The sequence below is a fragment of the Nycticebus coucang genome, chromosome 13 (assembly GCF_027406575.1).
Source record: "Nycticebus coucang isolate mNycCou1 chromosome 13, mNycCou1.pri, whole genome shotgun sequence".
Lineage (NCBI taxonomy): Eukaryota > Metazoa > Chordata > Mammalia > Primates > Lorisidae > Nycticebus > Nycticebus coucang.
The window spans coordinates 103,153,401-103,163,947 of record NC_069792.1 but is presented as its reverse complement, the minus strand read 5'-3'; positions in this window follow the sequence as shown (position 1 = coordinate 103,163,947).

Below are 10,547 nucleotides of genomic sequence, written 5' to 3'. Positions count from 1 at the left end.
CCTCGGTATATGGGGCCGGCGCCCTACTCACTGAGCCACAGGCGCCGCCCACCCCTCAAAACCTTTTAAGCAGGCTGGGCATGTGGCTCACTCTTATAAACCCAGAACTCTGAGAGGCCAAGGCAGGAGGATCGCTTGAGCTCAGGAGTTTAAGACCAGCCTGAGCAAGATCAAGACCCCCGTCTTGGCTCAGCACCTGTGGCTCAAGCGGCTAAGGCACCAGCCACATACACCTGAGCGGGTGGGTTTGAATCCAGCCTGGGCCCGCCAAACAACAAGGATAGCTAAAACCAAAAAAATAGCTGGGCGTTGTGGCGGGCGCCTATAGTCCCAGCTACTTGGAAGGCGGAGGCAGGAGACTCACTTGAGCCTAGGAGTTGGAGGTTGCTGTGAACCGTGATGCCACAGCTCTCTACCCAGGGAGACAGCTTGAGGCTCTGTCTCAAAAAGAAAAAACCTGTCTCTACAAAAACTAGGGCAGCGCCTGTGGCTCAAAGGCGCTAGACCCATATGAGGGAGGTGGCAGGTTCAAACCCAACCTCATGGCTCGGCGCCTGTGGCTCAAGCAGCTAAGGCACCAGCCACATACACCTGAGCTGGAGGGTTCAGATCCCAGGCCCACCAAACAACAATGACAGCTGCAACCAAAAAATAGCCAGGTGTTGTGGTGGGCACCTGTGGTCCCAGCTGCTTGGGAGGCAGAGGCAGGAGAATCACTTAAGCCCAGGAGTTTGAGGTTGCTGTGAGCTGGGATGCCACAGCACTCTGCTGAGAGTGACAGCTTGAGGCTCTGTCTCAAAAAAAAAAAAAAAATCCAGCCCCAGCCAGAAACTGCAATAAATAAATAAATAAATAAAACTAGGAAAACTGAGGCAAGAAGATCACTTGAGGCCAAGAGTTTGAGGTTGCTGTGAACTATGATGCCATGGCACTCTACCCAGGGGAACAGAGTGAGACTCTGTCTCAAAAACAAAATAACTAAACTAAAAAATACTTTTTTGTTTGTTTGTTTTGTAGTTTTTGGCCGGGGCTGGGTTTGAACCCACCACCTCCGGCATGTGGGGCCAGCGCTCTACCCCTTTGAGCCACAGGCACCGCCCCTAAAAAATACTTTTTAAGTAGCTGAGAGCCTGTAGCTCAGTGGTTAGGGCACAAGCCACATGCTCTGGAGCTGGTGGGTTTGAACCCAGCCCAGGCTTGCTAAACAAAACAAACAAAAAATATAGCCGTGTGTTGTGGCGGGTTCCTGTAGTCCCAGCTACTAGGGAGGCTGAGGCAAGATAATCACTTGAGTCCAAGAGGTTGCTGTGAGCTATGACGCCAGGCACTCTACTAAGAGTGGCAAAGTGAGACTCTGTCTCAATAAAAAAAAAATAATAACAACAATAATTTAAACAATATACTTGAAAACCAACAGCCAAAACCAAGGTTATAAAATTAACTTATCACAAAGCACCTAGTTACTTTAGTCTTGGTCTTAGTGCCAGATTTACAGCAATTAGCTACATAAACATAAATGTTTGCTTAAAAACATTTGAGTGGGGTGGCGCCTGTGGCTCAGTCAGTAAGGCGCCGGCCCCATATACCGAGGGTGGCGGGTTCAAACCCGGCCCCGGCCAAACTGCAACCAAAAAATAGCCGGGCGTTGTGGCGGGCGCCTGTAGTCCCAGCTGCTCGGGAGGCTGAGGCAAGAGAATCGCTTAAGCCCAGGAGTTGGAGGTTGCTGTGAGCTGTGTGAGGCCATGGCACTCTACTGAGGGCCATAAAGTGAGACTCTGTCTCTACAAAAAAAAAAAAAAAAAAAAAAAAAAAAAAAAAACATTTGAGTGCAGGGCACAGTAGCTCACTTCTGTAATCCCAGCACTTGGGATTATACTTGGGAGGCTGAGGTGGGTAGATTGCTTGAGCTCAGGAGTTCCAGACCAGCCTGAGCAAGAGTGAAACACCATCTCTAAAAATAGCTCAGCACTGTAGCAGATGCCTGTAGTCCCCACTACGTGGGGGGCTAAGGCAAGAGAATCGCTTGTGCCCAGGTGAGTGGATTGCCTGAGCTCACAGGTTCAAGACCAGCCTGAGCCAGAGCAAGACCCCCATCTCTTAAAAAAAATAGCCAGGCATTGTGGCGGGCGTCTATAGTCCCAGCTACTCAGGAGGCTGGGCAAGAGAATCACTTAAGCCCAAGAGTTTGAGGTTGTTGTGAGCCATGATGCCACCAGCACTCTACCGAGGGCAACAAAGTGAAACTCTGTCTCAAAAATAATAAAAAGCGGCAGCACCTGTAGCTCAAAGGAGTAGGGCGCCAGCCCCATATGCCAGAGGTGGCGGGTTCAAACCCAGCCCTGGCCAAAAACTGCAAAAAAAAAAAAAAATAATAATAATAAAAATAAAAATAAAAACATCTGAGTCAAGGAATCTAGAGACCTTCTTATCTGTGTGCCATTTTGATTTGTAGGGTCTGAGCTAATTTCATCATTCCTCAAACCGGCCCTTACAGTCTCACATAACTCCTCATCCATGAAAGTCCCTGTGCCTAGAGAGGGGAAGGGCTGTCTGTATAGTAGCAGGGTATTGGCAGAGGAAAACAAATTAGGTTCAGTGGGATTTTATTTTTGAGACAGAGTGTCACTCTGTTGCCTAGGTTAGAGTGCCATGGAGTCAGCCAGACTCATAGCAACCTCAAACTCTTGGGCTCAAGTGATCCTCCTGCATCAGCCTCTGAGTAGCTGTACTACAAGCGCCCACCACAATGCTCAGCTAGGTTTTTGTTTTTAGTGGAAATGGAGGTGGGGGGGTGCCTCGCTATTGCTCAGTCTGGTCTCAAACTCCTGAGCTCAGGAGATCCAGCCACCTCGGCCTCCCAGAGTGCTAGGATTACAGGTGTGAGCCCCCACACAAAGCCTTGTGAGCATTGTTTTATTTTTATTTTTTTTTTTGAGACAGAGCCTCAAGCTGTCACCCTGGTTAGAGTGCTGTAGCGTCACAGCTCACAGCAACCTCCAACTCCTGGGCTTAGGCGATTCTCTTGCCTCAGCCTCCCAAGTAGCTGGGACTACAGGTGCCCACCACAACACTCAGCTATTTTTTGGTTGTAGTTATCATTGTTGTTTGGCAGGCCCGGGCTGGATTCGAACCCACCATCTCTGTTGTATGTGGCTGGCACCTTAGCCACTTGAGCTACAGGCACTGAGCCTATGCACATGTTTTTCAGAGGTCCTCAAACTTTTTAAACAGGGGGCCAATTCACTGTCCCTTAGACCATTGGAGGGCCGGACTATAGTTTAAAAAAAAACTATGAACAAATTCCCATGCACACTGCACATATCTTATTTTGAAGTAAAAAAACAAAACGGGAACAAATACAATCACACTGCCTCATGTGGCCTGCGGGCCACAGTTTGAGGACCCCTGTAAAGAAGGGCAAATTACATCAAGGAATATTCAAAGCTGAAATGGTCAACCTGCCACTATAAAGTTAAAGTGTCAAGTCTCTTTCTTTCTTTTTCTTTTTCTTTTTTGAGACAGAGTCTCATTCTTTCTTTTTTTTTTTTTTTTTGCAGTTTCTGGCCAGGGCTGGGTTTGAACCCACCACCTCCGGCATATGGGGCCGGTGCCCTACTCCTTTGAGTCACAGGTGCCACCCTAGTCTCTTAAGTTCTTTGTCTATCTATTTTCTTTTCTGCGTATTCTGAGTCTGTTAACTTTTTCTATTGATGTTGAGATACACTCAATATTTACAGTATTACTAATTCAAGGCAGCCAGTTCTAGCTAAAATGTACATATTGAAAACTCATTTTAAACTGAAGAAGGCTAAGAGATTTTTAAAAATCAAACCACCATGGGCAGCACCCGTAGCTCAGTAGGTAGGGCACAGGCCATGTGCACCACAGCAGGTGGGTTCGAACTTGGCCTGAGCCTGCTAAACAATGACAACTGCAACAGAAAAATAGCCCAGCATTGTGGTGGGTGCCTGTACTCACTGCTACCTGGGAGGCTGAGGCAAGAGAATCACTTAAGCCCAAGAGGTAGAGGTTGCTGTGAGCTGCGAGGCCACAGCACTCTACCAAGGGTGACAAAGTGAGACTCTATAAAAAAAAAAAAAAAAAAATCAAACTACCATGAAAATTGCTTTACCCAAAACTTTGATCTACAGGCTTTATTGTTAATAGATTAACTATCAGGACAACTAAAGCTTAGCCATGTGGACAAATTCCAATTTTGTCAGAAATTATCTGGATCCCATCATCCTATAACCTGGTGAGTCTTTGTTGCTGTCTCATGGTGAGTTCTAAGGTGAAGTCTACTGGGCCTTTGTGTGCTTGTGTGTGTGTTCAGATGTGTTATCTTTTTGCATGTATTATATGTTGTTCTCATAAATTAATTAAATTTTCAAATTCATGTGAATTTAGTAATATTTGATAAATAATCTGGGTTTTTTTGTTTGTTTTTGAGACAAAGTCTCACTCTGTTGCCAGGTGTGAGCCACCACGCCAGGCCTTAAACTTTAAAAAATTCAAATTGGGGAAGCTACATTTGAGATGAGGGCTTTTGTGTGGCATGGACTCCACTTTGGAGCTGCACTCTCTGCTGGCCTGGCCCTGGCAGGGGCTGGGCGGTAAAGCTGGTAGCTACTGCAAGAGCCAGGAGTCAACCCAGGTCATACAAGGCAACTGGGGACTGGCAACAATCAGAGCAGGTAAGGGGGGGTTGGCAATGTGTTGAGCCCCTTAAGGGTGTTCCCAGGGGATGAGTGGCAGACTGCTTCCTTTCTCTCACTCCCTTTTTCTTTTCTCCGTCCTGTCCCCAGTTTCTGTGGCCTGCTGTGGATGCCCAGTAATTAAGTACTTATGTAATGAAGTAAATACTCAGCTAAATAATTAAAGGTCTTTTGAGAAAAAGAATTACTATATCAAGATAAAAGCAAAAGGCTCTCTCACCAGCTTCCCTGAGCCCCAGCCCCACTAATCAGAGGCGCAGGCTGCCAGCAGGCACCACTCCTGGTCCAACTTGTGGACTCAGTATTTGTTTTGTGAGAAACCTTTCCAAAGACATCACAAAAATCAAAAGGAAGAAACTGGTTGTGGTAGACAGAAATTTACTTTTCCAGACTGTGTATCACATTTTTACAAACACTAAGACCCCCAAATTTACATCTCCATCTCAAAACTCTTTAAGGTCCAGATTCATAGTTAACTGAGACCTCAACTTGTCCACTTGTTCTCGCACAGGGTTCTCAAGCTGTAACATGCTGGAAAAGGAGACCCTGGTCATCACCGTGGACGCTGGCCTGTGGGCAAGACGCATGCCCTACCAACCCAGGGAGGAAGCTCTACCAGCTTTCTCCTAGTGAACACCAACTGAGGACACGGCAACTTTCACAAACTGATCCTGTCCCTAGACCTGTCAGGACAAGTAAACTGGGGAGCAAACTCTGGGGTGGCCATGTTCTTGCCGTATCTGAGAAAAGAAGAAATGGCTGTGGGGGAACAGTGACAATGCCCACTTCCTGCTGTCCATATGAAGATGTGCCTGCATCCACCAAGAAATTCACTTCCAATTCATGCTGCTTGTGTGGATGCCTTTATTTGCTACCAAACGTAAGACACCTGTTTACGTGTGTGGTCTTTTGGATGAAATCTGAGATAATCCAGACTCGTTCCCTAATTTTTCCTATTTGCATTTTGAATAGGGCTGAATTGAATCCATAGATCAATTCAGAAAAGTTTTCATCTTTGTAATACTGAATCTTCCAGTGAACAAACAAGGTAGACTCACTAGTCATGTTTCTCTTTTCTTAATCTCACTGAAGCATATATACATATGCTTCATACATTTTTTTTTTTTTTTTGTAGAGACAGAGTCTCACTTTTTTATTGCCCTCGGTAGAGTGCTGTGGCATCACACAGCTCCCAGCCACCTCCAACTCCTGGGCTTAGGCGATTCTCTTGCCTCAGCCTCCTGAGTAGCTGGGACTACAGATGCCCACAACGACGCCTGGCTATTTTTTTGTTGCAGTTTGGCCCAGGCCAGGTTTGAACCCGCCACCCTCAGTATATGGAGCCGGCATCCTACCCACTGAGCCACAGGCACTGCCCTATTTTTTTTTTTTTAATTGAGACAGTCTCACTATGTCACCCTGGGTAGAGTGCAGTGGCATCACAGCTCACAGCAACCTCAAACTCCTGGGCTCAAGTAATCCTCTTGCCTCAGCCTCCCTAGTAGTGGGGACTATAGGTGCCCGCCACAACACCTGGCTATTTTTTTGTTTGTTTAGCAGGCCCAGCCAAATTAGAATACACCAGCCTTGGAGCATGTGGCTGGTGCCCTAAATACTGAGCTACAGGTGCCCAGCCTGAAGAATTTTTTTTTTTTACTTTTTTTTTATAAAAATTATTATTTTTTGAGTCTCATTATGTCACTTTTCGTAGAGTGCTGTGGCGTCACAGCTCACAGCAGTCTCAAACTCTTGGGCTCAAGTGATTCTCCTGCTTCAACCTCCCAAGTAGCTAGAACAATGCCAAGGTATTTTTGGTCGCAGTTGTTTAGCTGGCCTGGGCTGGATTCGAACCTGCTAGCCTTAGTGTGTGTGGCTGGCACTGTAACCACTGTGCTATGGGTGCCAAGCCTAAAGAATATATTTTTAAAGCAAGTTATTTACCTATAAAAAGATAATTAACAGGGTAGCACAAGTGGCTCAGTGGGTAGGGTGCCGGCCCCATATACCGAGGGTGGCGGGTTCAAACCCAGCCCCGGACAAACTGCAACAAAAAAATAGCTGGGCGTTGTGGTGGGCACCTGTAGTCCCAGCTACTCGGGAGGCTGAGGCAAGGGAATCGCCTAAGCCCAGGAGTTGGAGTTGCTGTGAGTTGTGTGATGCCACAGCACTCTACCGAGGGCGATAAAGAAGTGAGACTCTGTCTCTACAAAAAAAAAAAAAAAAGGGAATTAACAAAGGGAAAACCACTAACAAGCAACACTCAGAAACAAACCTTATTGTCACAATGGATGACAGCTACTGTGAGAAAAGAAAACCAAGACACAACCAAGAGTCAAATTTATCTGTTGTTCACAGTATTTTAGCTACATATAATCATCAAATCAAAGTAGAAAAACCAGTAGATGAATTGAACCATCAATAGGGTTTTGTTTTTTTTTAAGAGACAGAGTCTCATTTTGTCACCTTCAGTAGAGTGCCTTGATGTCACAGCTCACAGCAACCTTCAGCTCTTGGGCTTAGGTGATTCTCTTGACTCAGCCTCCAGAATAGTTGACAGGCGCCCGCCACAGGCCTGGCTATTTTTTTGTTGCAGTTTGGCTGGGGCCGGGTTTGAACCCACCACCCTTGGTATATGGGGCCGGCGCCCTACTCACTGAGCCACAGGCGCTGTCCAATAGGTTGTTTGGGGTTTTTTTGAGACAAAGCCTCAAGCTGTCACCCTGGGTGGAGTGCTGAAGCATCATAGCTCACAGCAACCTCCTACTCCTGGGCTCAAGCGATTCTCCTGCCTCTGCCTCCCAAGTAGCTGGATTTACAGGCACCTGCCACAACACCTGGCTATTTTTTTGGTTGCAGCCATCATTGTTGTTCGGCGGGCCTGGGCTGAATTTGAACCCGCCAGCTCAGGTGTATGTGGCTGGAACCATAGCCGCTTGAGCCACAGGTGCCAAGCCCCAATAGGTTGTTTTTTAAACAGTGATTATGGTTGAGCATGGTGGTTCACACCTGTAATCCTAGTACTCTGGGAGGCCAAGGCGGCTGGATTGCTTGAGCTCATGAGTTTGGGACCAGCCTGAGCCAAAGCGAGACCCTGTCTCTACCAATAATAGAAAAACTGAGATAAGAGAATCGCTTAAGCCCAAGAGTTGGAGGTTGCTGTGAGCTAAGATGCCAGGGCACTCTACCCAGGGTGACAGCTTGAGACTGTCTCTAAATAAATAAATAAATAAATAAATAAAGAGTGATGGCTCAGTGCCTGTAGCACAGTGGTTATGGCACCGGCAACATAAGAAAAAAAAATAGCTGAGCATTGCAGTGGGTGCCTGTAGTCCCAGCTACTTGGGAGACTGAGGCAAGAGGATCACTTGAGCCCAAGAGTTTGAGGTTGCTGTCAGCTATGATGCTACAGTACTCTACCGAGGGCAACAAAGTGAGACTGTCTCAAAAAAAGAAAAAAAGGAATGACACAGAGACTCCAGTGCCACTGTCTGCTGGGACCTGCATCCACTTCTACCCCTGTCACTTGCCAATCTTCGTGGCAGTCGGCCTCCACGTCTGGAGGTACACTTGCTGCCTCTTGATTTCACTCTTAGAATGCTAGAACCGAGGAGTTCAGCAGTGGAGAGCAGCAGGAGGCACATGCTGATATATGCAGGGACAGGTGCCTGTAACTCAGTCTAAGAGGAAAATATCTGTACATCTATAGGGAGGAAGGAAGAGGAGAAAATGGTAAGGTAAATGTGGAAATTTCAACCGAGGAAACTGACTTAAAGAAAGATATAGGTGTGGGCGGCGCCTGTGTCTCAAAGGAGTAGGGCACCGGTCCCATATGCCGGAGGTGGCAGGTTCAAACTCAGCCCCAGCGAGAAAATGCAAAAAAAAAAAAAAAAGATGTGTTCTTTGTGGTATTATTACTGCTTTTCTGTGTGGAATTATTCAAAATCAAAAAATTCACAAAGATGTAGATGCTAGCAGATATCTGTCATCTATGACAATTTAAAGTCTCTTTAAAACCTCCCCCACAGGGGGCGGCGCCTGTGGCTCAAAGGGGTAGGGTGCCGGGCCCATATGCCTGAGGTGGTGGGTTCAAAACCAGCTGTGGCTCAGTCGGTGGGGCACCGGCCCCATATACCGAGGGTGGCGGGTTCAAACCCAGCCCTGGCGGAACTGCAACAACAACAAAAAAAAAAATAGCCGGGTGTTGTGGTGGGCGCCTGTAGTCCCAGCTACTAGGGAGGCTGAGGCAGGAGAATCACTTAAGCCCAGGACTTGGAGGTTGCTGTGAGCTGTGTGATGCCATGGCACTCTACCAAGGCCCATAAAGTGAAACTCTGTCTCTACAAAAAAAAAAAAACCCTTCTACACAGGGCAGCACCTGTGGCTCAGTGAGTAGGGCACCAGCCACATATACCAAGGGTGGTGGGTTCAAACCTGGCCCCAGCCAAATTGCAACAAAGAAATAGCTGGGCCTTGTAGCGGGCATCTGTCAGCTACTCCAGAGGCTGAGTTAAGAGAATCACCTAAGCCCAAGAGTTGGAGGTTGCTGTCAGCTGTGTGATGCCATGGCACTCTACCTAAGGTGATAAAGTGAGACTCTTGTCTCTGAAAAAAAACCTCCTCCACAGTTTGGCCAGGCATAGTGGCTCTTGCCTGTAATCCCAGCACTTTGGGAGGCCAAGGTGGGTGGATTTCCTGTGCTCAGGAGTTCAAGACCAGCCTGATCAAGAGCAAGACCCCATCTGTAAATATAGCTGGGCATTGTGGCAAGGGCCTGTAGTCCCAGCTACTTGGGAGGCTGAGACAAGAGGATCACTTGAGCCCAAAAGCTGGAGGTTGTTATGAGTTGTGATGCCACTGCACTCTACCCAAGGCAATAGAGACTCTGTTTCAAAACAACAAAAAAGAACTACGCATTTTGGAAGCTCTCTACATGCCTTTTCAACACTGAAGCCATATCCATACTTCCTGGCTTCCCTTGCTGCTGGTAGAAATCAAAAAGTTGGTTTTGAACTCGGCACCCATAGCTTACTGAGTAGGGCATCGGCCACATACACCACGGCTGGTGGGTTCAACCAGCCTGGGCTTGCTAAACAATGACAACTGCAACCAAAATAGCCAGGCGTTGTGGTGGGTGCCTTCAGTCACAGCTACTTGGGAGGCTGAGGAAAGAGGATTGCTTAAGCCCATGAGTTTGAGGTTGCTGTGAGCTATGACGCCACAGCACTCTACCCAGGGTGACATAGTGAGACTCTTGTCTCCAAAAAAAAATAAGTTGGTTTTGGTGTTGAAATGTATCTGCACAAGACTCTTAGTCAAGGCAAGTTAAACAGGCAAAGGAAGCTGACAACTGCCCACTGGCCTGGGTCACAGAAGAGCAGTGGCATTCCCATGTGGCAGGGGCAATTTCACATAATGGTTCTGGGAGCTTTTCTGGAACCTTGATCCCAGCCTATTTCTTCCAGTTCTCCTAGAGATTCTGCAAAATATTTATTTTCTGTTAATAATACCATCTAACTAAAGTTAGTAAGAGGGAGGGGGGAGGATGGAGGGTGATCTGCGCTTTGCAGCTGCGCAGGAGCCCTCCTGCACACAGGTGGTCAGCATGTAGCACAGACACCCCTAGTCACGAAACTAACCTCAGCTCCTGCCAGAACTCCTAGCCCCTGAGTAAATCTAGCCCCTGCCAGCCACCCAAGGTCACCAGGTAATGCCCAAAGGCAGATAACAAACCTTCTCTATATCACACCAGGAAGTAAATACTCTGGCTCCGTGGGCAGCATGGTTTCTATCCCACCTACTCAACTCTGCTACGCAAAAGCTGCCAGGCTTCTG